At 43.8% G+C, this 25,472-nt stretch overlaps 2 protein-coding genes across 5 annotated transcripts in view; one reads left to right on the plus strand and one right to left on the minus strand.

The window, feature by feature from the left end:
- LOC138745918 (protein shisa-like-1) overlaps positions 1–25,472 on the minus strand; it is a 132,786-nt gene that overhangs the window by 49,387 nt on the left and 57,927 nt on the right. The gene's annotated exons all lie outside the window — the stretch shown is intronic.
- Positions 13,542–25,472, plus strand: part of LOC138745913 (proline-rich protein 5-like) — a 362,551-nt gene continuing 350,620 nt past the window's right edge. For all 3 annotated transcript variants that reach the window (XM_069903427.1, XM_069903428.1, XM_069903429.1), the window contains exon 1: positions 13,542–13,675. The gene's annotated coding sequence lies outside the window, so the exon portion shown is untranslated. The remainder of the gene's footprint in view (positions 13,676–25,472) is intronic.

Genomic DNA, 25,472 nt, shown 5'->3' on the forward strand with positions numbered 1-25,472 from the left:
TGAGGTTCATTCAGGAGCATGATGGCTGCAGGTCTTACAGCAGTGCCCACATGAGTTAAAGATATATAACTAATGAGTCCTTCAAAGTATGAACAAAAAGCAGACAGGCAACTGAATAAAAAAGATGGGGTGAAGGTAAGAAAGGGCAGTGGGAGGAGCACAGGCCAAAGGGCAAAAAGTGATCTTTGGACCTGTCTAGGAGGACTGGAGAGGAAAGGTGAGAAACAGTCAGGAAGGAGGTGGCTCTGTTGGAATGCCCTTTCCTGATCGTCACCCCATAAAAAGTCTGTTTTCTTTCGGGTAACCTTATATAGAGGACGTAAATGCAATGCCAAATGTGGAATATGGCGTCGCCAGTATCCCAATAACCCTACGAAACGCTGGGTCTCCTTTTTACTAGTAGGAGTGGCCAAGACTGCGATCTTATTGCGAACTTTATCGGGAACCATCTGTTCTCCAGCATGGCACTGAATCCCAAGGAAAATAACCGTCTGGGACGGGCCCTGTACCTTGGCGGGGTTAATGGCCCACCCTCTTTGCATCAGAGCATCTTGGACATTCTCCATACCTTCTTGTACCATCTCTTCCGTGGCCCCTTGGATCATCACATCATCAATATAATGGTGAATCGAGAGAGAAGGCAATACTGGCACTGCCTCCAAATCACGGGCAATTAGGCTGTGGCAAATAGTGGGAGAGTGTACATCACCCTGGGGGAGGCGGGTGAAGGTATACTGCCACCCCTTCCAGGTAAAGGTGAACTGATCCTGTGAGACCTCATCTATAAGAATACTGAAGAAGGCATTAGCGAGATCAATGACAGCATATCATGTTCCTAAGTTTCGTTTCCAGTAGCAATGTTTTCAATAAGGGTAACAATGTCCGGAACTGCCAAAGCAAGTGGTGGGGCATGTTTGTTCAAAAAATGATAGTCAACTGTCATTCTCTAGGAGCCATCCGGCTTCTGGACCAGCCAAACGGGGCTATTAAATGGCGGCATTGCGGGTCTCACTACCCCTTCTTCTTGCAAAGCATCGATGGTGGCAGTAATCTCTTTCTGCCCTCCAGGGAGGCGATATTGCACACTGGTTTCGGGGGGGGGGGGGGAGGCATCACAGGATCCCACTTAGCCTGACCCACCACTAGTCCTTTAGTAATAGTCCGAATTCCAAATGGAAATCCCCCTTGGCTAGTATTAAGGGCCGTACCGGCCAACATATTAATACCCAGGATACACTCGTCAGTGGCAGCCACCAGGGCATGGAACTAGACAGGGGAATGGCCATCACCCACCATGGCGCGGACATTTATTTCCTTCACCAGGGTGATCGCTCCTCCCATCCCCTCTATTCGAAATGTCGGTCCAGTCCAGAGGTCGGGGTTACCAGGAATCACCGAGTGCTCCGCACCGGTATCGACCAAGGCCAAATATTGGCAGTCATTACCCCCACCCCAAGGGATTTTTAACGGTATGTAGGGCCACGGGTCCCCGTGTATCCACCGTATCTCAATGGAGTAGACACGGGAACCCCGTCCACACCCTCATGCCCTAGTAGTGTTCGGGGGCTTCCAGGACCACATGCTACTATTATCCATAAGAGCCTTTTTAACCAATTGTTGTATCTCATCACGGGTAACTGGAGCAAGAGAAGCTGGCTCGATAGGAGCAACAGTGGGAGCAGAAGGCAGAGTTGGGCCAGGAAGACTCAACTGCTGGGGATGATGTTCCCCTGCCTTCCTCTTATAAAGGGCATAAAGGACCGCGGTAGGTTTCCCATCAATATCACTTTTAGGTGCGCCTAACTTTAACAAGGTTAGAAAAAGGTCCTTTCTTGTCGGTCCGTTATTAGCAGCAGGCCCTCTCTTTTCATCCTGCTTGTCTGATTTAACCTGGGTTGTACGTGAGTGGATTTTACCTCCCAACTCTAATACTCGAAACCCAGATAAGGTGTGCATTGCCTCAGACACAGGGTGTCCAATTAGCAGACTAGTTACGGACAGAACCAGTCCCCATACAGTGGGTCGGGTGGAACGACCTAATCGGGTATGCATTCCGGCCATGAATATCTCTTCGTCAGGGCTCCCCCCATGTACCCACAGCCGCAAACGCCCTGCATACAAGGCAGAGGCTTGACGAATTACTGCTATACCCTCCTCTGGGGTGCCCCGGTGCCCCAAATGTTCTGCAAATGTAAATCCCAATCTACTGGTGATGGGTCCAGGACAGATAAGTGGGTAATGGAGGACGTGTGGGTGAGGGTTGACTTGTTGGTAGTAGAGGAGAAGCCACATTGTTTGAAGAAGGAGGACATCTAGGATGATCTCGCATGGAGCCCCTGGTCCTAGGAGCAGATGCGACGGAGATGGAGGAATTGTGAGAAAGGAATGGAATCCTTTGATTGTGTCTGGGGTGTGATGGGTCTTTCAGCATGTTGGCTGTCTTTCCTGAGCAGCAGGAAGTGAAGATTAAATTCATGAAGGGGGTGGGGGAGGTGGGGAGAGGAGGTCTGCATTCTGTTCTGAGCTGCATTCATTACGTTCGGTAGTTTCTGCCAATCTTGACAAAGCAGTTCCTCTACCACCCTGAGATGCATTCAGTAACTATCCTTTTGATATGCACCTGTAGAAGTTGTTGACGCACGTGTGACAGGCCAAACTTCCTCAGTCTTCTCAGAAAGTGAATTTTCCTCATCACTGTGTCAATATGCTCGAATCAGGCCTGGACTTTGAAGTTATTTACTCCTAAGAACTTGAAGCTATTTATTTGATTTATGTTGGACAGTGCTATCAACCACAGAAGTGCCCCATTTCTAAATGAGAGCACTTCTTCAGTTTGAGTATGATTCGGACAAATAAATACTTCGCAGTCAGTGACAAGTGTCCTGAAAGTCTGTTGCATGACTGATTATTTATGTTATACTCATTTATCATACAGCTCCAAGAGTCTTGAGGCCGTGCATTATAAAGTTACAATGATATTAGTATATTGTGTTGAAGGAAATGTTACTGATTTCAGATTTATTGTCAGAGAACATATATGACATCACATACAACTCTGAGATTCTTTTTCCTGCAGGCACAGCAGAATTAACACTTATTATTACTGCAAAAAAATACTACTCAATGCACACATGGAAACATAAAGAAATGTAAACAAACTGCAATAGAGAGAGAACAAAAAGAAAATCAATAAAGTGCGCACGTAAGAATCCTTAAATGAGTCCCCGATTGAGTTTGTTGTTGAGGAGTCTGATGGTGGAGGGGGAGCAGCTGTTTCTGAACCTGGTGGTTCGAGTCTTGTGGCCCCGATACCTCTTTCCTGATGGTAGCAGTGAGAACAGAGCGTGTGCTGGGTGGCGTGGATCCTTGATGATTGCTGCTGCTCTCCGACGGCAGAGATCCCTGATGATGTTCTGAGATGTCCACTGCCTTTTGCAGGCCTTTATGCTCAGGGGTATGGGTGTTCCCATGCCAGACTGCATTGCAGCCTGTCTGCACACTTTTCACCATACATTGGTAGAAATTTGCCAATGTCATACCAAACCTCCACAAACTCCTGAGGAAGTAGAGACACTGATGTGCTTTCTTCACGATGCCATGAGTGTGTTGACTTCCAAGAACAAATTTGCTCACCCTCTGATGTCCCAGTGATCAATGGATCACACTGCCTCATACTACCTGGGAGTGAGGACCAGCTACTAACGCTTCAGGACACTCTCCATATTTAATTTACGAATAGACTGAAAATCTTTAGATTTACTCTAGGTGCAGATAAAAGATGGCCTGTTAATGTCATAGATACCATAAATTTACATTCCACTTTCAAAATAGAGAGTTGGACTGAAGAGCATCAAAGCTCCTCTGGTTATAGGCTAAGGTAAGTATAATTACACTCATGTTGGAAATTTGTAATAAATTGCTTGGATTTTTAATTCATTAACTACAACAACCATATTGGAATTCTACATTTTTAATTTTTGTGGTGCTGGTTATGAGTTGCTTTAGATCTATTGATTTTTCTTGTGTCAAATGTGACTTTGAAAGACAATGGTATAAATTCAATGATACTGTAATCAAAAGTCGATCATGGGAGAAATATATTAATTTCAGTGAAGATAAATAAAAATGATCAGTAAAAAAAAAACTATAAAATTCATTCACATCTTTATCATTCGAAGAAGGTAAATCTAAATTAGCCAGAAAATATGCGAATCGTTTATTATCAGGAGCCTGATAAACTAATATAGAGTTGCCAAAATGTTGAAGTAAAAATACCAGTTTGACTTGCTTTGACAGCTTTATATTGATTTGACTCAACACTAACTTGTCTCTTCAAGTCCATTCCCTTCCCACTTATCTCCCAGATTCCTTGCTCATTCTCTGCTCTGTTATCAACTTCCAATTTCCAAGCCCTCACTGCCCTATTATAGATGTCCCTATAAACCTCCATTTTCCCCATCAGGAAGGCATTAATGCCCTGTGTCTCTTTCCTGAACATAGAACAAATTAATTTTCCCTCTACTTGCACTCTCCTCCACCTGGCAGAATTTGTTCTTACATGAACAATTTCTTTCAACTTCCAAAGATCTAAACTGTGGCCACCAGCAGTCATGTTTAATCTCCCCTCTGCACCAAAAAATCCTCAGTTTCTTCCACAGCCAGGCGTTAGAGGAACAGCAGCATGAACATCGAATTCTCCAATTTCAGGTGACCTGCACCCCCCTTGGTTCTCTTTTCTGATCCACTCAGGTCCTCTCGTGCACTCCTGTTTTCCAAATTCACTACCGCAGCCTCCTTTTATTCTGTTTATTTTCCATTCCTCATCTGTCTCCACCTGTTCATCATCCACTCCTCCCACTGGTTGCCCTGTCTCCTCTCCAAACTGTCTCAGCCACCCATCATCCCTCTATTATCTGGTTCCATTCACCACCTTCCTTTCTTATTAGGTTCCATTACCTGCAGCCCTTTGTTGTCTCTGCTTCCCTCTATTGCTATTTCTACCCTTTCCTTCACTATCTGAATCCACTGCCCTTCCTCATCTGAGTTTATAGCTTCTGCCTCACTCATTTTCTTCGCCTCTTTATACTGGCCATCTCCTCTTTATATTCTGGATGCAGGATTTGACCCAAAACGTGGTTTGCCCATTTTCCTCTGCAAATGCCACCTGATCCATTGAGTTCTGCAGTTGTTTGCTCCAGATTCCAGCATCTGCTGTCTCTTGTGCCTCCATTCTATTGATTTAGTATCAAGCTGAGGCTTCATTCAGCATTTATCTAATTGTACTCAGAGGTTGATTCCTGTGCATTCAGTATTATCTTCTCTGGAAATGCTCATATTGCGATCTCAACAATTATCGGGTCATTCTAGACCACACATGTCAAACTCTGGCCCACAAGATATTATCAAAAATGTATTAGAGGTAGCCCGCTGGCCGCCGCACCAGTATAGCGCATGCACAGTAACCACTGTGTCCCAGGGTGAGAGAGAGAGAGAAAAATCCTGGTCCTTGAAAAGTAGTGGTGGGTGGTTTTATAAACACGCTGTCGTGTCCCCCCGCCCACACCCCCACCGCAGCATGGCCTGGCCGGTGTCAGGGGAAGCCAAGGCCGCTTCCCAGCGCCCGGAACCCCAGTGGCACATCGTTTCTTGGAGCTGCAGATGGAGTCGGGACGCCGGAGGGAAGATTGGGGCTCCCCGCCGGGCGATGGGGCGCCGGCCGCCCTGCGCCTTCCCACCGGACCAGCGCGGATGCCCGGAGTACACGTGGAGAGCGAGGCTGGTCGGGCAGGTAGGGTGGAATCCCCCGCCAATCTTGGGAGTGGCGTGGGCTGGATCGGGATTAGCCGCGCTCACCTGCTCCTCCACCACTGACCGGGATCCTAGCGCGGTCCTGAGCGCGGAGACTGCCCTGGAAAGGTCCTGGGACACCGGCACGGAAAGAAGAGCAGGGTCCGTAGAACATTACAGATCAGAAACAGGCCCTTCGGCCCTTTGACTCTACCTCGTGAAAACCCAACACTGGAGAAACTCAGCGGGTTAAACCGTATCCTTTATCCAGCAGAGAGGTACCTGACAATGTTTGGCCCTTGATCCCCCTCATCAATGTATGAGCAAAAGTCTGTGGTTCTCGTAAAAACACCAGAAGGGAGAAACTCAGCAGGTCAAGGGGGGTCCAGGAGAAACTCAGCAGGTCAAGGGAGGTCCGGGAGAAACTCAGCAGGTCAAAGTGGGATCCGGGAGAAACTCAGCAGGTCAAAGGGGGGTCCGGGAGAAACTCAGCAGGTCAAAGGGGGGTCCTAGAGAAACTCAGCAGGTCAAGGGGGAGGGGTCTGGGAGAAACTCAGAAGGTCAAGGGGAGGGGCTCCGGGAGAAACTCAGCAGGTCAAGGGGGGTCCAGGAGAAACTCAGCAGGTCAAAGTGGGATCCGGGAGAAACTCAGCAGGTCAAAGGGGGGTCCGGGAGAAACTCAGCAGGTCAAAGGGGGGTCCTAGAGAAACTCAGCAGGTCAAGGGGGAGGGGTCTGGGAGAAACTCAGAAGGTCAAGGGGAGGGGCTCCGGGAGAAACTCAGCAGGTCAAGGGGGGTCCAGGAGAAACTCAGCAGGTCAAGGGGGGTCCAGGAGAAACTCAGCAGGTCAAGGGGGGTCCGGCAGAAACTCAGGGGGGGCCTGACCTCACCAGGACCGTTGCCCACTCCCCCTCCCTGCCGCAGGCCGACCCGCGACTCACGGTGACGGGGCCGCTGATCCGCCGAGATGCCGCCCTGCAGCAAGAGCCGATGCCCCAGCACTGTCGTTGTCCAACCCGATCGCCCGCAAACCCTGCCCTCCCGCACACAGGCCTGAGTAAGGATTATGAACTTTAATCTCAGGATAAAACGATCTTCCAATAGTTTCATGTCACAGTGATAAATATATTCCTGGTTAAAAATGGTCCTGCACCTGGATACAAGCTCATTAGGCATAAAACTTGAAAAGTGTGTAAATCAAAGGATATCTGTACCAATGGAAAAAGGGCATGGCAAATAACCCTGCTAGAGTTCATGCCCACAATCAGTCACCCATTTGATTGTTTCAGGAATCATGTTATTCTCCCACATTCTCAATAGCCCTCAGATTTTACTATTCGACAGCACACTAGCAACATTTGACAAATCCTCTATAGAGAAATATTATTTATTGAATATTTTATTTCTCATTTGTTAATGCTTCTGGAAAGAGTTTATCCAAAACTATTATTAAACATTTATTTTAATAAGAAAAAGTTTAACATTACATATGTTGAAAGAAGAGAAAACATGCAGATGTTGTTGAAAATTTTCAATAAATATTTAGTTCGGCCCTCGACTTAGTCCAAGTTTTTAATTTTGGCCCTCCGTGAATTTGAGTTTGACACCCCTGTTCTAGACTGTCCCTGCAGGAATAATTCTGAGTTGATTAACAGAGATATCTACTGGATCGAGTTGTCCTGATTGGCAGATTGTTGATTAAATCTTTATAGCATTATATTTCTTCTCCCAGTAATCCAAATGAACCCGGATGTTAAATTAGGTGAAGAATTTATTCAAATATCAGCCAGAGACACAATTGTAAGCATCGAGTTGACACAGATTTAGCCCACCTTGCGAATTCTGGAACAGGTGATGAGTTATTGGGACCTGAATTTGTTCTGGTCCTGGAGTAAAGTTTAATGAGATGATATTGATAGAGGTGTTGCATAATGACTGGTTTAGATAAGATAAAGTAAGGGAAGTCAAGGATCAAGGACAAACTTCAAGTGATGCAAAAAGGTTGTAGCAGGACTGTACTATAAGTTTGTTTTTTCCAAAGTGACCATGGTTTATATGTCAATGCTTTTAAGATCAGTGAAATCCATCGGTTGGGGTTTTCAAAAGGAAATTAGACAGGCACTTGACAGGAATGATAAAAACGAAACAAATTGCTCCACAAAGCACTGAAGTGAACTCAGTAGGTGCCTTTTTAATTGCAATTGGAACTTTGTTGGTGGAGAGTTCAAATCTCGAGGAGGCAACAGCCATTTCCTCTCAGGCTCTCCTAATGTTGGACAGGGGAGAGAGTGAAAGGTATGAAAACAGGCCCACTCCAACACACTACAAATCAACCAAGCCTGTCTCAAGAAAACCCTGCCCAATAATCACCAGAACATAACTTGCTGAACCAGCAATACACCAAGATAAGGAAAGCCTATCCTTCTTTCCTGAGATCACATTTTAGTAAGTCAAATCACCTCTCAGTGCTCCTTCTGCTTGCATATAGACAGAGAGGTACCAGAGATCAGGACAGCCAGAAGCTAATCAGAGGATGCTGAAGAATGGCTACAGGACTGCCTTGAGTCACTGGATGGGATGGCATTCAAAAACTCAGCTGATGATCTGAATTATTCCACCATTATGGACTTTATCAAAAGAGCTGTGGATGTGTGTCCCCATCAAATCATCCAGTGCTTTCCCCAACCAGAAGCCCTGGATGGACAATGAAATTCAGAACCTGCCGAGAGCCAGTTCACAGGCATTCAAGTTCAAAGATCCAGAACACTGCACAAGGAACACGTATGACCTACAAAAAGCCATTTCCCGGGTGAAGTGTAGATTCTGGACATAAATGGAAACAACGAAGGGTACTAGACAGCTGTGGCAGGGCCTAAATGATGTACCCTTCTACAAAACCATATGGCACAATGGCGTAGCCATTGGTGCAATGCTATGACAGCGCTAGTGACCTGGTTTTAAATCTGTCATTGTCTGTAAGGAGTTTGGATGTTATTTCTGTGTCTGCGTGGGTTTCCTCTGGGTGCCCTGGTCTTCTCCCACCTTTCAATAATGTAGGTTAATTGGGGTGTTTGGACAGTGCATGTTCATGACCAGAAGGTTTTGTAACCATGATGAATATGCAAATTTAATTTAAAATTAAAAACCAAATTCATTGCAATTGGAAACACCAAAGCTTTACATCCAAAAATGTGCAATGCCGTCTACACCCGATTCGACCATCAGAGCAAGGAAAAACTACTGCACACTATAATGTTCCCTGATGATCCTCCACTGTCATTATCCAAAGATGTCATGTAGGATGCCTTCAGGAAAGTGAATCTAAGGAAAAGAATGCCCGGCCAAGTACTGAAAACCTGTGCTGACAAACTGGCCAATGTTTTCATGGATAACTTCAACATTTCATTCCAACATGGCTGGGTACCCAGTTGTTCCTAACAGACCTCAATTGTACTGGTATCCAAGAAGAGTGTGATAACCTACCTTTTTAAAAAAATATATATTTTTCATTTTTAAAATAAATATATATTTAAATCTTTAATATCACAATATATATTACACATTTTCATACAAAATAAAACAAAGAAAAACCTTTCCCCCTTCCTTTCAGATGCCCCGCTACATCCGCAGTGATAGGGGTTCATCCTTCATGAGGTGTTTCATTGAAAGCCGTAGACAGGAAGGACCAAATAGCGTGGAGTGCCTCTGGGAAAACCTCTTGCCAGTGGGAGAATGGGGAGGCCCTTGGACTTTAAGGTCAGTAGTACTGATTTCTAGTCCATGCTGTTCTCCTCCTCCACCTGGCCATTCCCTTTGGGGTTATAGATGGTGGTCCAGCTAGAGGCGATGCTCTTGGACAGCAAATATTGATGCAGCCCTATCACTATGGATGTAGCAGGGGAATCTGAAAATGGTGAACAGATTGTTCAGAGCCTCTATGACGGTAGCTGCAGTCATGTCCAGGCAAGGGATGGCAAAGGGGAACCACAAGTACTCATCGATGATGTTGATGAAGTGCAAGTTCAGTTCATGGAGGGTAGGGATCCTTTGAAGTCCATGCTTAGATGTTCAAAGTGGCGAGTGGCCTTGATCAGGTGTGACCTGTTGGGCTGGTTGAAGCGCAGTTTGCATTCCATGCAAACCCGGCAATTTTGGTCAGCATCCTGATGTCCTTGATGGAGTAGGAGAAATTACGAACCTTGATGAAGTGAAAGAAATGGGTGATCCCGGGGTGGCAGAGGTCATTGTGCAGTGCCTGCAGTCGATCCATCTCCACAATGGCACAAGGCCCCTGAAACAGGGCATCGGAGGGCTCGTTGAGCTTTCCGGGCCGTTACAGAATGTCATAATTGTAGGTGGAGAGCTCAATTCTCCACCTCAGGATTTTATCATTTTTGATTTTACCCCGCTGCTGATTATTAAACGTAAAGGTGACTGCCCGTTGGTCAGTCAGCAGGGTAAAGTGCTTACTGGTGAGCTAATGTCTCCAGTGCCGTACTGCTTCAATGATGGCCTGACCCTCTTTCTCGGTGGAGGACTGCAGGACCTCGAGGCCCTGGAGGGTGTGCGAAAAAAATGTTATGGGCCTACTCGCCTGATTAAATGTGGCGGCCAGAGCAAAGTCTGAAGTATCGCTCTCCACCTCGAACAGGATGGATTCATCCATTGCGTGGATCGTGGCCTTTGCAATGTCGGCTTTGATCCAGTTGAATGCCTCGTGGGCTTCTGTCAACAGGGGGAAAATGGTGGCCCTGATTAGGGGGTCGGGCCTTCTCTACGTAGCTGGGGACCCACTGAGAGTAATAAAAAAACCCCGGGCACCTTTTCAGGGCCTTGAAGCAGTGGGAAAGTGAAAGTTCTAACAGGGGGTGTATGCTGTCAGTGTCGGGACTGATGACTCCATTCTCCACAATGCAGTCTCGAATAGCCAGGTGACATGTGCTGAAGACACATTTCCCTTAAGTACATCAAATTGAGCCATTTTGCGATGTGGAGGAATTCATGGAGGTCCCTATCACAGTCCTGCTGGTTGCAGTCGCAGATGATGACATTGTCGATGTATGGGGAAAGTGGCCCACACCCTGTATTCATCCACCATCCGATCCATTTCCCTCTGAAAGACAGACTCCATTTGTGACTCCAAAAGGGACCCTTAGGAAATGGTAAAACAAGCCATCTGCCTCAAAGGCAGTATACTGGCAGTCTTTGGAGCAAAAGGGGAGCTGGTGATAGGCAGATTTAAGGTCTATGGTGGAGAACACCTTGTATTGTGCAATCTGGTTCACCATGTCGGCTATGTGGGGCAGGGGGTATGTATTCAGCTGGATGAACCTATTGATGATCTGGAAATAATCGATGACCATCCGGTGTTTCTCCCCACTCTTCACCACCACTACCTGGGCTCTCCAGGGGCTCGTACTCTGTTCTATTACCCCCTCAGCGAGGAGGCGTCTCAACTCTGACTTAATAAATGCCCTGTCCCTGGCACTATATCACCGACTTTTAGTGGCGACGGGCTTACAGTCAGGGGTGAGATTGGCAAATGGGGGTGGGGGAGAGTTCTGGTATATGGAGAGACTGCATGTCAGACGAGGTGATTAGTTTTGGGGCTGATGGTCGGCCATGTGTTGGGGGTTGTGGGAGGGGCGGTTTAAACACTGCTCATTGCAGACTGTGGGGGGAGGGTGGGTCCCATTGTACTTCATGTTGATGCTCTTCAAATTGCACTGGAAGTCTAATCCTGGTAGGATGGGTGCACAGAGTGTGGCCATATGAGGAGTTTAAAGTTCCGGTATACCATGCCCTGGACAGTCAGTGTTACTATGCAACTGCCATGCTGAGTGGGATGTGGTCACCATGGAGACACTGTGGCTTGCGGGCTTCACCCCAAGGGAGTAGTGCTGTACGGTGTCTGGGTGAATGAAGCTTTTAGTGCTTCCACAGTCAAATAGGCAAGTGGTGGGCCAGATATTTACCTGAGCATCCATCATGGACATGGAGAGTTGATAGGGTCTGAACTGATCCAGGGTTTCCAATGCCAGGTCGGCTCGTCGTCTGAGGAGTTTCGTTGGCTGCTGGTGATCCGGTGAGATGATGCCCAAGATGGTTGATCCCATGGCGTGCACGCGGTTCCGTCGCCCTTCACCAGAAGAGAAAGGCAGAAGTGACGTCATTGCAGTCGGTGGTCTCTGTGGCACACGTGTGTGGCCGTCCAAGGTCCCTGGGAGTGACAACATCAAAGATGGCAGCCTCTTCTCGCTTGCATTGCTGCTGAACTTCGGGGTTTGTTTGGACTTGCAGACCTTCGTGCAATGTCCTTTCTTCCCGTAGGTGGAGCAGACAGCGTCCCTGGCAGTGCAGCTTTTCCTCGGGTGCCTAGCCTGCCCGCAGAAGTAGCATGTCGGGTGGTCGCTAACAGCAGTGGTGGTCAGCTCAGGATGGGAGGGAGCTTGCGATCCCACCTCCCAAGATGGTGGCCCGTGTTACCCATGAGGCAGCTGCGTGTTCGCTGGAGAACAATTCAACGTTGTGGATGGCTACTTCTGGAGTGTTTGCCAGTTTGATGGTTTGAGATAGGCTCAGTTGTCTGTTCGAGAAGTCTCTGCCTCACCTAGTCGGAGCGGGTGCCTGTTACACAGGCGTCTCTGATCAATAGCTCTGTTCTGCACTCACAGCCTGGTGGTTGCAGTCCCTTGCGAGCTCCTGCAGAGCCCTGACAAAGTAATTGAAGGGTTTCCGGGGTCACTGCTTGCGTGAGTGGAGTACGCGCCGCGTATACACCTCATTCACCTGGACTTTATACAGGTCCTTGCAGCTCTGTATGTCCCAGACCATCTGGTAGGCCCAGTGCCTGATGAATAGCAGTTGGAGCTTGTCCTGGACAGCTGCTGTGGAGGATGTGAGGAACTTTTCGAAACAGCGGCACCAGAGCGCGAACTTGTCAGCTGCCTCGGGTCGATTTACAGGCAATGCAACTTCATGTTCTTGTCCACGTTCCGAAAAAAATCTTGCAAATAAAATTGATGCACCAAGACTGAAGTTACCGAAACTGAAGGTTTTTATTTGCAAGAGATGGACAGCGTCCCTGTGTTGGTCGCTCACACTGACCCGGGCTCGAACTGGGGGCAGGCCTTGTGGCACGACACCCTTTATGGGGAAGAAAGGAGGAGGAGTCACGTGCCGACCAGAGAGAGCAGGGTCAACCAGGAAAGGTCATGATATTAACATATAACGAATATGTACAGTAGTGCTTTCACCACAGCCACAAACTTGTACTGCCAGGCTCAGGAACATTTGCTACATCTCCACCATTAAACTCCTCAACAACAGACTCAATCAGAAACTCATTGAAAGATTCTTACTTTGCTCATTAATTATTATTGGATCTTAATTTTTTTTCTGCATTTGCCCATCTGTTTGTTTACATTTCTTTCTTTTCTATATATATCACGAATACAGCTTCCACTGCTGACAAGTGGATATTCTGCCTGGCCTGCAGAAAAAAGCTCCGGGTTGTATGTGATGTCATTTACATATTCAGACATAAATTTGAACTGGAACTTGAACCTGAACTATCTGATTAGTATCTTACTTATAAGAATGCGCATATTTCATTAGTTGAATTGGGAATTCCTCCTGCAGTTTCTCTCATTTCCAAAACAGACATGTGTGTCACTGTCTGGTTACCATGGAGACAGTCCAATTAAGGGTCAATACTGAGGTTGCTACATCATCAATTGTGGGCAGCTGTGTTGAATTCAATAAGGTCCTCTTGGAGGCTGTTTTCAGAATGTTTTTTCGACTGGCTAGAAACTGATCTTGCAACATTTTGGGGAAGTTAAAACACAGAGGTGCTGGCGGAACTCATCTGGTCTCGCAGCGTCCAGAAGGTAAAGATCTACCACTGACATTTCGGGCCTGAGTCCCTCTGCAAGGTATAAGTGAAAAGCAGGCAAGCGCCTGAATTAAGAGGCTGGGGAGAAGGAGAGAAAGATCAGGTCTGTGTTTTTACGACAATCACCGACTCTGCAGACTTTCCTGTTGGACTTCCATTTTTTGAGGAAGGCCCACTTTGTTAAATGCAATTAATTTAAAACCGGTCCATGATTTAAGAATAGATTTGCCTCCATTGCACTAACTTTCTCATTTCTCAAAGTGCACCTGGAAGCATATCGATCAATTTCCCCAGATTAGATTGATCAGTCTTCTTATAAACTTGAAAACTTATTTTGGATTGTTCCTCTTTCCTCTATAGAAAGATTATAAAGGGAATAATAATTATGTAAATTAATCTTAATTTGCCTATGTATGTTAATTTGCATACAGCCTTTTGTGAAGTTCAAATGGTTTCAGCGGCCACTGATTTATTATTCAGTTAGTGATTTTCAGTCATTAATAAATTTCAACTAATTAAATAAAATTTAGCTGGCCCATACTCTTGCATAATAGTATATTTTTTAAATAATAGTAATTGGATTCCCCAGTGGGTTGTGGGTAAGGCTCCTAATGACACACTAATCCGTTATGGCATGACATTTCTCTTCTTGGTCTCTGGTGAATGAGTTGATCTCATTTGTGGCAGAAATTGGGTCACTGTGATGACTTTCTCATTGTGGGCCCATGGCCTTGTTCCTGTTCTACACTCTTCTATTTTCTAAGTTAAGATCCACTAGTAAATCAGTTTGAATTACTCATTGACTGGTTGGACATTTCATTGCCTATTACTGATGCTTTTGAACTGAACAGTGTGTTCGGCAATTTTGGATTCCACATAATAGAATCTCCTATAAATCAGTTCATTTCCTATCTTGAGGTACATTCCTAAATTGGATGAATTTTTATAGTATATTTTCATTCTAATTTATAATTAATTTATTCAATTTAAATTTCCTACAATTTTTTAATTTAACCCGTGGAATTGGTTACATTATTATCAATATTAACTGTTCTTGATTTGTGCTTAATTTCTACAATTTTTTTTCCACACTGCTCAATCAATTTTAGATTAATTGTATTTGTAACCAAAGAGTCACATCCTGCCTCAAATTGCAGAAGGAATTAAATAAGTTCTTATGAAAATGTCAAACTATTAGAATGCTGCACAGGGAAGGGGTATTAATTAAACCAAAGAACTCACAACATCAGAATGGAGTAAAATTGTGTCCAGATAGTCAGCTGTCATTTAAATAAGAAATATCAGTGTCTATTGCAGTGGTTCTCAACCTTTTTCTTTCCACTCACACACCACTTTAAGTAATCCCTATGCCATTGGTGCTCTGATCAGTAAGGGATTGCTTAATGTAGTATGTAAGTGGAAAGAAAAAGTTTGAAAACCACTGTTTTAATCGTACCAGATTTACTCAAGCAAAATATTTCAGTAACAATTGTGTCTAGAGCAGTGATTCTCAACCTTCCCTTCCCACTCACATCCCACCTTAAGCAATCCCTTACTAATTACAGAGCACTTGTGGGGGGGCTGGTAGTCATGGTGGGGAGCTGGCTGATGGAGGACCTCAGTTTTCTTCAGGCTGACTTCCAGGCCAAACATTTTGGCAGTTTCCGCAAAGCAGGACGTCAAGCGCTGAAGAGCTGGCTCTGAATGGGCAACTAAAGCGGCATCATCTGCAAAGAGTAGTTCACGGACAAGTTTCTCTTGTGTCTTGGTGTGAGCTTGCAGGCGCCTCAGATTGAAGAGACTGCCATCCGTGCGGTACCGGATGTAAACAGCGTCTTCATTGTTGGGGTCTTTCATGGCTTGGTTCAGCATCATGCTGAAGAAGATTGAAAAGAGGGTTGGTGCGAGAACACAGCCTTGCTTCACGCCATTGTTAATGGAGAAGGGTTCAGAGAGCTCATTGCTGTATCTGACCCGACCTTGTTGGTTTTCGTGCAGTTGGATAATCATGTTGAGGAACTTTGGGGGACATCCGATGCGCTCTAGTATTTGCCAAAGCCCTTTCACACAAAACTCAAAACGGTCAACCAGTTTACCTATCTCGGCTGCACCATTTCATCAGATGCAAGGATCGACAATGAGATAGACAACAGACTCGCCAAGGCAAATAGCGCCTTTGGAAGACTACACAAAAGAGTCTGGAAAAACAACCAACTGAAAAACCTCACAAAGATAAGCGTATACAGAGCCGTTGTCATACCCACACTCCTGTTCGGCTCCGAATCATGGGTCCTCTACCGGCACCACCTACGGCTCCTAGAACGCTTCCACCAGCGTTGTCTCCGCTCCATCCTCAACATCCATTGGAGCGCTTTCATCCCTAACGTCGAAGTACTCGAGATGGCAGAGGTCGACAGCATCGAGTCCACACTGCTGAAGATCCAGCTGCGCTGGGTGGGTCACGTCTCCAGAATGGAGGACCATCGCCTTCCCAAGATCGTGTTATATGGCGAGCTCTCCACTGGCCACCGTGACAGAGGTGCACCAAAGAAAAGGTACAAGGACTGCCTAAAGAAATCTCTTGGTGCCTGCCACATTGACCACCGCCAGTGGGCTGATAACGCCTCAAACCGTGCATCTTGGCGCCTCACAGTTTGGCGGGCAGCAACCTCCTTTGAAGAAGACCGCAGAGCCCACCTCACTGACAAAAGGCAAAGGAGGAAAAACCCAACACCCAACCCCAACCAACCAATTTTCCCTTGCAACCGCTGCAATCGTGTCTGCCTGTCCCGCATCGGACTTGTCAGCCACAAACGAGCCTGCAGCTGACGTGGACTTTTTACCCCCTCCATAAATCTTCGTCCGCGAAGCCAAGCCAAAGAAAGAAGACAGAGCACTTATGGCATAGGATTACTTAAATTGGGATGTGAGTGGGAAGAAAAAGGTTGAGAATCACTAGTTTATTGTCTTTATTTTGAAAGTAGTTCCTGGCTGTGGTATTCTTTTAGTATCTTGGAATCATAATGGGTAACATATTTAATTTGCTAATCTGTATTTCTTGCAGAGGATACAAAATATTAGATTGAGGGCATTGGTGTATTGCATGGGTAGAATCAGATACTAAGCGGAGCAAAACATTAAATATTGATCAGAGTGTTATGCAGGGGACAGCAAAATGATCAGTGTTGGATGCATTGTGCCTTAATAAGGCTACTTAACAGGTTGCATCAGGTCCAAAATATGACATTGAGAGCATCAACTCAAGATAAAGCCATGACTAGATAATTACAGATGAACTATCAACTACTGGCAACATTTTGTTCTTTGTGTATTGGATGCAGATTTCATATTCTATAGGGTGCATCAATTTGTATTGAAACATTTCCAGGATGGAGGTTAATATAGATTAAAATATTCTGCAGAGAACGACTGAAACTGTGCAAAAGAGAATCTGCTGAAGGAACTCAGTTGGTCAAGCAGTAACAGTTGGAGAAAATGAGCAATGTTTCAGGCAGAAACCATTGAGACTGCGAGTGCAGAGCTTAGATGACCAGTACAGTGAGGGTAGGAGAGTGGGGAATTGGTGAATCAGGGAAGGGTGAAGTTTAACAGGTCAAGCATTTGATTAGCAGGTGCAGTAAACAAATGTGCTGGAGAAACTCAGCAGGCCACCCAACATCCGCAGGAAGTAAAGGGTAACCAAAATCATAGGCCTAAGCCATTCATCAGGGATGTGCCAGTCACAAGGAGAGAGGCTAAAGAATAAAAAGGTCAGGTGAAGGAAGGTGAGTCATACAAGTTGGGGTAGGGGCAGTGATGTCGAGGCAAAGTTTGTTAGTGCCAGAATCTGATAAGAAGGTGTCAATGGTGGGAATGATTCATTCACCTGACCTCTCTTACTCCCTTTCCTCCCACTCCCTTTGTCTGGAACCTGCCAATTAACTGCCTCTCTAACATCCATCAACCCCCCACCCCCCCCCAGGTTCACCAATCCTCCATCCTGTCCTTGTTACATTAGCTGTCTCCTCTCAGTCTTAAAGGGTTCTGGTCTGAAAGTTGACCATCCCTTTTCTCTTACACTGAGTTCCTCCAGCAGTGTTATACTCCAGATTCCAGCACCTGTCATCTCTTGTGATGCCATTTGAAACTGGCACATTGCACAGATGGTCAGGTAAGTGTCTCGACATTGTAATCAGTTCATTAAATATGTAGCAGATATGCTTGTGAAAATGATTTAAAACAAGTACTTTTCATAAAGAACTTTTGACGAGTTTGTCCCCACCAAATCATTCAGGGTTTTCCCCAACCAGAAATGCTTGATGAACATTGAAATCCAGTATCTGCTGAAAACATTTTAAGTTAGGAAACTCAGAACATTATGCAGGGAGCAGGTGCGACCAATGAAAAGCCATATCCCAGATGAAGTGGAAATTCTGGACGAGAATGGAAACAACGAAGGATTCCCGACAACTTTGGCAGGGCTTAAATGACATAGCCTGCTACAAAACCAAATCCGGTGCAATGGGAGACAGCAAATCTCCACTCCCAGATGAGGTCAATGCCTACTACACCCAATTTAACTGTCAGAACATGGAAGAATCACTGCACAACCCCACATCCCTTAATGATCCTCTGTCAGTTTCCAAAGAAGGGCTGCCCTCAGGAGAGTGAATCCAAGGAAAGCAAGAAGTACCTGGCCGAGTAATGAAAACCAGCGCTAACCGACTGGCCAATTTATTCACGGATATCTTCAACATCTTGGCAGGGTGTAATACCCAGCTGTTTCAAACAGGCCTCAATCGTACCTGTGCCAAAGAAGAGTGTGATAACCTGCCTAAATGACTACTGACCAGTGGTATTCATGTGATGGTGCTTTCAGAGGCTGGTGTTGAAGCATTCCAATTTGTGGGCTGCAGCAACAGGTTTATGGAAGATGCCATCTCACTGGCTCTTCACAAAACCCTGAAACACCTGGACCACAAAGATGCATACATCAGGATGCTCTTTATCAACTACAATTTAGCATTTATTACCAACAACCCATCAAAACTAATCATCAAACTCTAAGACCTGGGCCTCAATCCTAGATTCTGGATTTCGTTACCTCCCGACCCCAATCGGTGGAGATTGGTAGGAACTTCTCCACAATCTCCATCAGCATGGGTGCGTTCTTAGCCCCCGCTCTACTTGTTTTACACCTATGACTGTGTGGCTTGATACAAAAACACCCCATTCACAAATTTGCAAATGATACCATGATATAAAAAGAGGTGATGAGCCGGCATACGGAGGGATATTGAAAACTTGGCTGAATGATGAACTAACAGTAACCTTGCAGTCAATGTCGCCAAAACCAAGGAGCTGATTGTCGACTTTTGGACGGGAAAACCGCAGGTGTATGGTCCGGTGATCATCAGGGGATCAAAGCTGGAGAGGGTGAGCAACTTTAAATTCCTAGGAGTCACTATCTTGGAGAACCTTTCTGGACATAGGGCTCACTGCTGCAAAAGGTTCATCAACAGTTGGTACCCCTCCACCTAAACACATAGACCCAATCAGAGACCCATTTAAAGACTTTTGGTTGGCACACTATTAATGAATATTTATTTCTTTTGGTACTGCATGTCAATTTGTTTACATTTCTCTTTTTTGTATCTTTCCCCTTGAGTACATGTACAATTACTATAATTCTGACTAGCCAGTAGGAAAAAGAAAAGAACCTTAGGGTTGTATGTGATGTTATGCGTTCCGACAATAAATTTGAACTTTGATCTTTGAAACGAGAGGTAACATTACCTATATATTAATTGGCTCTTGGCAATATTATTGTGCAGGTCAGACTGATTGACTCAAAATATAACAGATCTTTAAATAAGACCAACACAATGTATGTGGTAATTGAGTAGAATGTCTGATATTGTGAATGAATATCATAAATACCTGGTTTTATTTCCATGGTTGAGGATTCTAATGACAAATAATCCTGGATGATGCGGACGGGTGCTTCAGCACATCAAAAACATTTTTGGCTATCACCTGCATTCATTTGTTTTTCCTGTGTGACTAGCTGATGCGTTGGATGTCAGTTGCTCATTTGTTAAGGTCTGAGTAATTCCATGTGTGTGTATTTTAATTGGCTCTATCTGTTGATGAAGATGGGTGATTTAAATTATCCCTAGTCTACATTAATATTGAATATAATGAAAAAATGGAAATGTGTAGATTGATCTGATAAAAAATCTTTTCATCATGTAACTATTCGTTGATCGTGAAAGTGAATACTCTCTGGGATATGGAATACTTCCTCTATCTGGGCATCCAGTATCTGAATTAAACATTGGAATTTGTTTGCGTTGCTCTCAGCAATGGGGCTCAACTATAACAATGGAGGACTAACCTGTGACAGACACTTCATAGTTGCCACCCAGCGACCACACAGAGTGGGCTGGACTCAGAAATGTCTGTTGTAATGGATGACGCAAATATTCTCATGTGCATTTGAGTCTATTCTGGAGAGCGTTCAGCCCTGCAGCATCCACAATGGCTTTGCTAAATTGAATTTTGCAGACCTTATGTTCATGCTTCCAGGTGGATGAGCGAGTGTAGGCTGAAATGATCCCATACTAGCTAAACCAAATACTAATTGGGGCATTGGAGAATCATCCTAATTTCTTGTATATTTCCCAAAGATAATCTGATTGCAGAAGTATCCCAGATACTTAACAAGTATGTGGCAACAAAACTTGGTGCAAATTTATTTTTCTAATATTATCCATGTAAAGTTTTTATTCCAAGTTGCATTTGTATGCAAATTAGAGGAGTGTAGTGGCAGCTACACCGCTAACTGAAGGATCGCACAACCAAACAGGTTGAGTTCAGTGAGCAAAAAAGTGATTTATTGCAGGCTGCCTGGCTGGTCTTATACTCCCACAGCCTGGACCTGGCTGAGAACTGTGCTGGGGGGCCCCGATGTCACCGGGGTGTCACGTGGGTCCCCAAGCGCGGGCTTCTGAGCCCGGTGCCGAGGTCGGGAGGAAACCCCCGACGGCGCCATTTTGGCTGGCTGCCCTGCCGCTTGCATGATAAGCGGGGCCGGTTCGCCTGCCTAATGGCGTACCACCACAGGAGCATTTTATTGGGCTGAAATAGCATGAAAGTAATTGCATAAATTCAGACTCCCATTTCTGCACAGGAGACTGTTATGCCTGCTGAATGAAAAGAATAACAATTGCACCTGTTACATTCATGCAAAATGAGTTTTTCTTTTTTCTCCTGTCATTAATGGGCTGTTTGTATAAATGTATTAAATTTTGAAAGTCCTGCAGTCTTGCCACATTTGCCACTTTGTGGCAGCTCTTTATCAATTGTTTACAGAAAGGGGAGAGGGAGGGAAGGAGGTCTGTTTTTGATCTCAGTCGAATATCACTGATGACTGTGAATGATCTTAATATATGGAACATTATTATTCTGTCTCAGTCATTATATTTTGTGATTGAATTTCTATCTAAGACATTAACTGTAGCGTACAATAATGATTAAAATCAAAACATGATTTTTTAACTGTTGCAATAAAATGTTCGGATGATTATGTTGGAATTGAGATTTGAAAAGATGCAACACAACCTGGAGTTGTTATGCCATACTTTTAGCTAAAGACTTTATGATGGATGACTTATTCCTATCCTATTTGAAAAGCAAGGAATTTGTTACCATTTTCCAAGAAGTGAGGGTGTTTGCTGTGAGTTTCTATTGGGATTGAGAGAATCTAACATGTTACAGTTTTCTCTTCCAGTATAGCATTCAGCCACAAAGCAGACAATTGGATAGATTGTTTTTGTGAACATATTTAATTTGGAAAATTGTTTAAACTTTAAATGTCTTGAAGTCTCAAGTGGTCGACTCCAGTAACCGAGGCGGATATCCAAAGTCGCTCTTGAGTACTGTACTTCAGGAATATTGTACAGTTGGGTCCATTGTTTATCAGACAAACCCATCAAGTAAAGGCATCTCTTGCTTACAGTTAAAGGAAAAAAATGCCATTGTTGGAGTCCTCCTGCAGTCTTGGTCAGGATTTGTCATTCAACCAATTTCATTACTGGTTCAGAGAAGTCAGAGAATCTGGAACGGTTACAACATAAAAGAGGCCAGTTGACCTTTCAAGTCAAAAATGACCCTATACAAGAGCAATCCAACAGGTTCACAGGTTCCTTTTTGAATCCCATCAGGGGTTGTGCTGTGAGGAAAGGTTAAACAGATAATGTTCTGTTCCTATCTCTTGTGTCCTGCAGCCTTATCCAACCTGCAAACTTTCAAAAATCTTAGCCTTCTTCCAATTTTCAATTTTGCATTTGACTCTACAGTGGTATCAACATTACTGTGAACCATGATTGGCTAATGCAGTGGTTCTCAACCTTTTGTTTCCATTCACATAATCCCTTACTAACCACAGAGCACCTATGATATCCTATGCCACAGGTGTCTATGGCTAGTAAGGGATTAGTTAAGGTGGTATGTGAGTTGGGGGGTGGGGGAAGGTTGAGATCCACCAGGCAAATACAAATGACAGAACACCTAAGTGACCATACCTGGTTTTCTCACATATCATATTCAGTGTTGGGTTAAACTGGTTTCACTTTACTGGGGCACCACCATACAGTAAATAGTATCCGTTCAATTTTCTGCCAATTATTTTGAAGCAACATGTAAACCAACAAACTAAAATTGATTATTTAGTTTTATTGATTTTTACATTATAAAAGCATTTTGACTGCTCACCATCCAATTCTTTCCATTTTTAATTAGGGCAGCACGGTTTGCGTAATGATTCACCCAACGCTATTGCAGCACCAGTGACCCAATTTCAAATCCGACGCTGTCTGTAAGGAGTTTGTACATTCTCCCCTTATCTGCATGGATTTCCTCCGGGACCTCCAGTTTCATCCCACCCTTCAAACACAAGGGAATTGTCGATAAATTGGGGTATTTGGGTTGCACGGGCTCATGGACCAGAAAGGCCTGAATGTCTAAATTTAAAAAAAAAAAATGATTGGAACAAAAATAAGAGCACTTATGGGTGACACAGTGGAACAGCAGTTAATGGTGATGACTCATGACTCTGGAGGCCTTGGTTTAATACTGGCTTTAGGTGTGCCTGTGGAGTTTACGCATTTTTCCGGTGGCCATATAGGTTTTCCCTCGTGCTGACTGATAGAGTAATTGCTCCTTTAAATTGAAGTGAGGAGGCAGAAGAATTTTTCGGTGGGGGTTGGGGGGGTGGTGGAGGTTATGAGAATACAAGAGGAAAAATGGGATTTAGTGCGAATGGGTGCTTGATGTCAGTTAGGCAGATGTGATGGGCCAAAGGGCCAATTTCAGCATTCTATTGTTCCTTGACATAATTTAACTCATCAGCCATCATTTTAATATCCTGTGCATACCCACTGTGTCAGTCAGTGATTTTTCGCACCAACAAGAAAGACATAATGTTTTCTATTTACCCATGAAATAAATGGCTGGACATTTTTCTGAGGATAAATGATGTCATTGAGGTGACAAGGGAGGAAACAAAGCAAAGATATCTGGTCATAGGTGAGGTGGTCAAGTCACAGACTTTTGAGATTTTGGAACTTCCTCCTTCTATCTGGTCCTATCTAGAATTCCTTTTTTTAATAATGACATCCCTTCCCAGTAAAGCCTCTTCTCACTCTCTTGATATATATTTTTATCCTCCTTTGCTAAATTTCAGATTGCCTCCAGTTCTCAGGGATTGTTTTAAAAATGTATTTGGACATAATACTACTTCTAATTTTCTCTCTGTCATAGTTGAATTTTCTTTGCTGATATTTATGTTCCGGACAGAAGTGATTAATTGTTGCAGTTCATGCCTTCCTTAAATATTATCCATTGCCCAACTACTGTTAACCCATTTCATGCAGTTCTCACAGGCAATTCATGATCCCACAGTTTCCTTTGTTCAGATCAGGACCCTAGTTTCAGTTTTGATGATTTCACTCTGTCAACTGCGGCTGGAAGTGAAGAATTCAGTGAAAGAAGAGGCTAAGAGATTAAATCAGTCTATAGCCAGTTTAATTTATAATCGATATAAATAGTTAACTGATTGTATAATTTTATCTTCAAGAGCTGTGTACTATGTGGTATGACTTTGATACTGTTTTGCTCCATACTGCCATAAGTAAATGGTTCTTGATTTTAATAAGTGATGTTCTCCTGGTATTTCTAACTGTTGTTTGTTCTCTTAACCCACAAAATAACCTTGATAGCTACTTTAAAAAAAAATCAGTTGTCTTTTAAAGCAAACAATTGCTCTGGTATCACAAATTAAGTAAATTGACCTAATTTCTCTTTTCAATGTTTTTATTGGTTTCATCAAGTAAATGTTACACAGGTACATAATAATAAAGTATTAACAGATCACATATAATAATAAAAATGGTGTTGAGACCTTTGTTACATTGAGAAGAATTAAACAAGAAAACCGAAAAAAACCACGATACTAATTATCAACCCCCTCCCTTCAGAGGCTACTGGCTAAACATAAACGGTCCACTATCTGATAGTAAAAGGGAAGGTAATCAACAGGGTCAAAAACCAAAAGATAACTAACCTTAGAAATTTTAAAAATCATTAAGAAAATAACTCCATAAAGAAGCAAAATTAAGATCCATTTCAGTTGTGGAGCATCTAATTTTTTCTGAAGTCAGATGTACCATCACATCAGACAACCACTGAGTGTGAATGGGAGGGACAGCATCTTTCCATCTCATTAATATGGCCCTTCTAGCAATAAGGGAAGCGAGAGCAACTACATGGGATTGTGAAACTGTCAATATCAGACCTGTTGGCCCATTTATTCCAAAAAGAGCAAGACAAAGATTTGGAGTCAGAGTAATTATTAAGAATTAAAGACAGAACAAAATACACCTTCTCCAAAATTGGAACGAGAAGGACTTAACCAGAACATATGATACAGTGTACCTAAATTGACCTAATTTTAAAATGACTTGACAATCTAATTTTAAAAAAAGCATGCATGGCTTAGGTTCTATGGGGTGAAAATTTGTGCTGTTAGGATTTGTTGAATCTTTTCTGAAAACATCGTTATTTCAGAAAAATTAGCTGGGCTGCAAAATATTAGAGTTTTACTCATTTCAGGAGCTGTGGCAGAAGCTGAAAGGAAATGTCATTTTCTCTCATCGGCAAAAACAGTCCAAGCTTTTCTTGAACTATATGCCAGCTAGCAGATAATCTTTTGCAATGCCAGAAAATTGATGCATGTGATCTTCTCTAGATTTGTAATTAAAAATTTATCAAGCTTTACATTCCAAATTTCCTTTGCCTTTTCAGATTTTGGAACTTTATTAATACCTGAATATCGCAAGGTAAATACAGGCAGCAGCATTTAATTTTTTAAGATCGTTACAGACACCAAAATAACTTGGAGGATTACAAAGTTTAGTATGGCTGATACAATTTTAATAAATGTGGGACCTAGAATCCAAAATGTATCGCTAATGAGAATTAGATTATCTAAACAGGAGTTGGTTAGCACCTGGCAATGCTGTTAGACTTCAAGTCATTACTCTTTGATGTTCTTTCCTTCTGAAGTGCTTTGAATTCTTGGTAGGAGTATTTTGTTGTTGATAACTTCTATCGTTAACAGGCCTAATCAAACATCTTTGGAGGTGGTCCAGCATATTAAATGAACATCCTGACATCAGAACTTTAAAAATGGCATTATCTATAACTCACCATAATATATTTTCCAAATTAAG

The sequence above is a fragment of the Narcine bancroftii genome, chromosome 11 (genome assembly GCF_036971445.1).
Source record: "Narcine bancroftii isolate sNarBan1 chromosome 11, sNarBan1.hap1, whole genome shotgun sequence".
Lineage (NCBI taxonomy): Eukaryota > Metazoa > Chordata > Chondrichthyes > Torpediniformes > Narcinidae > Narcine > Narcine bancroftii.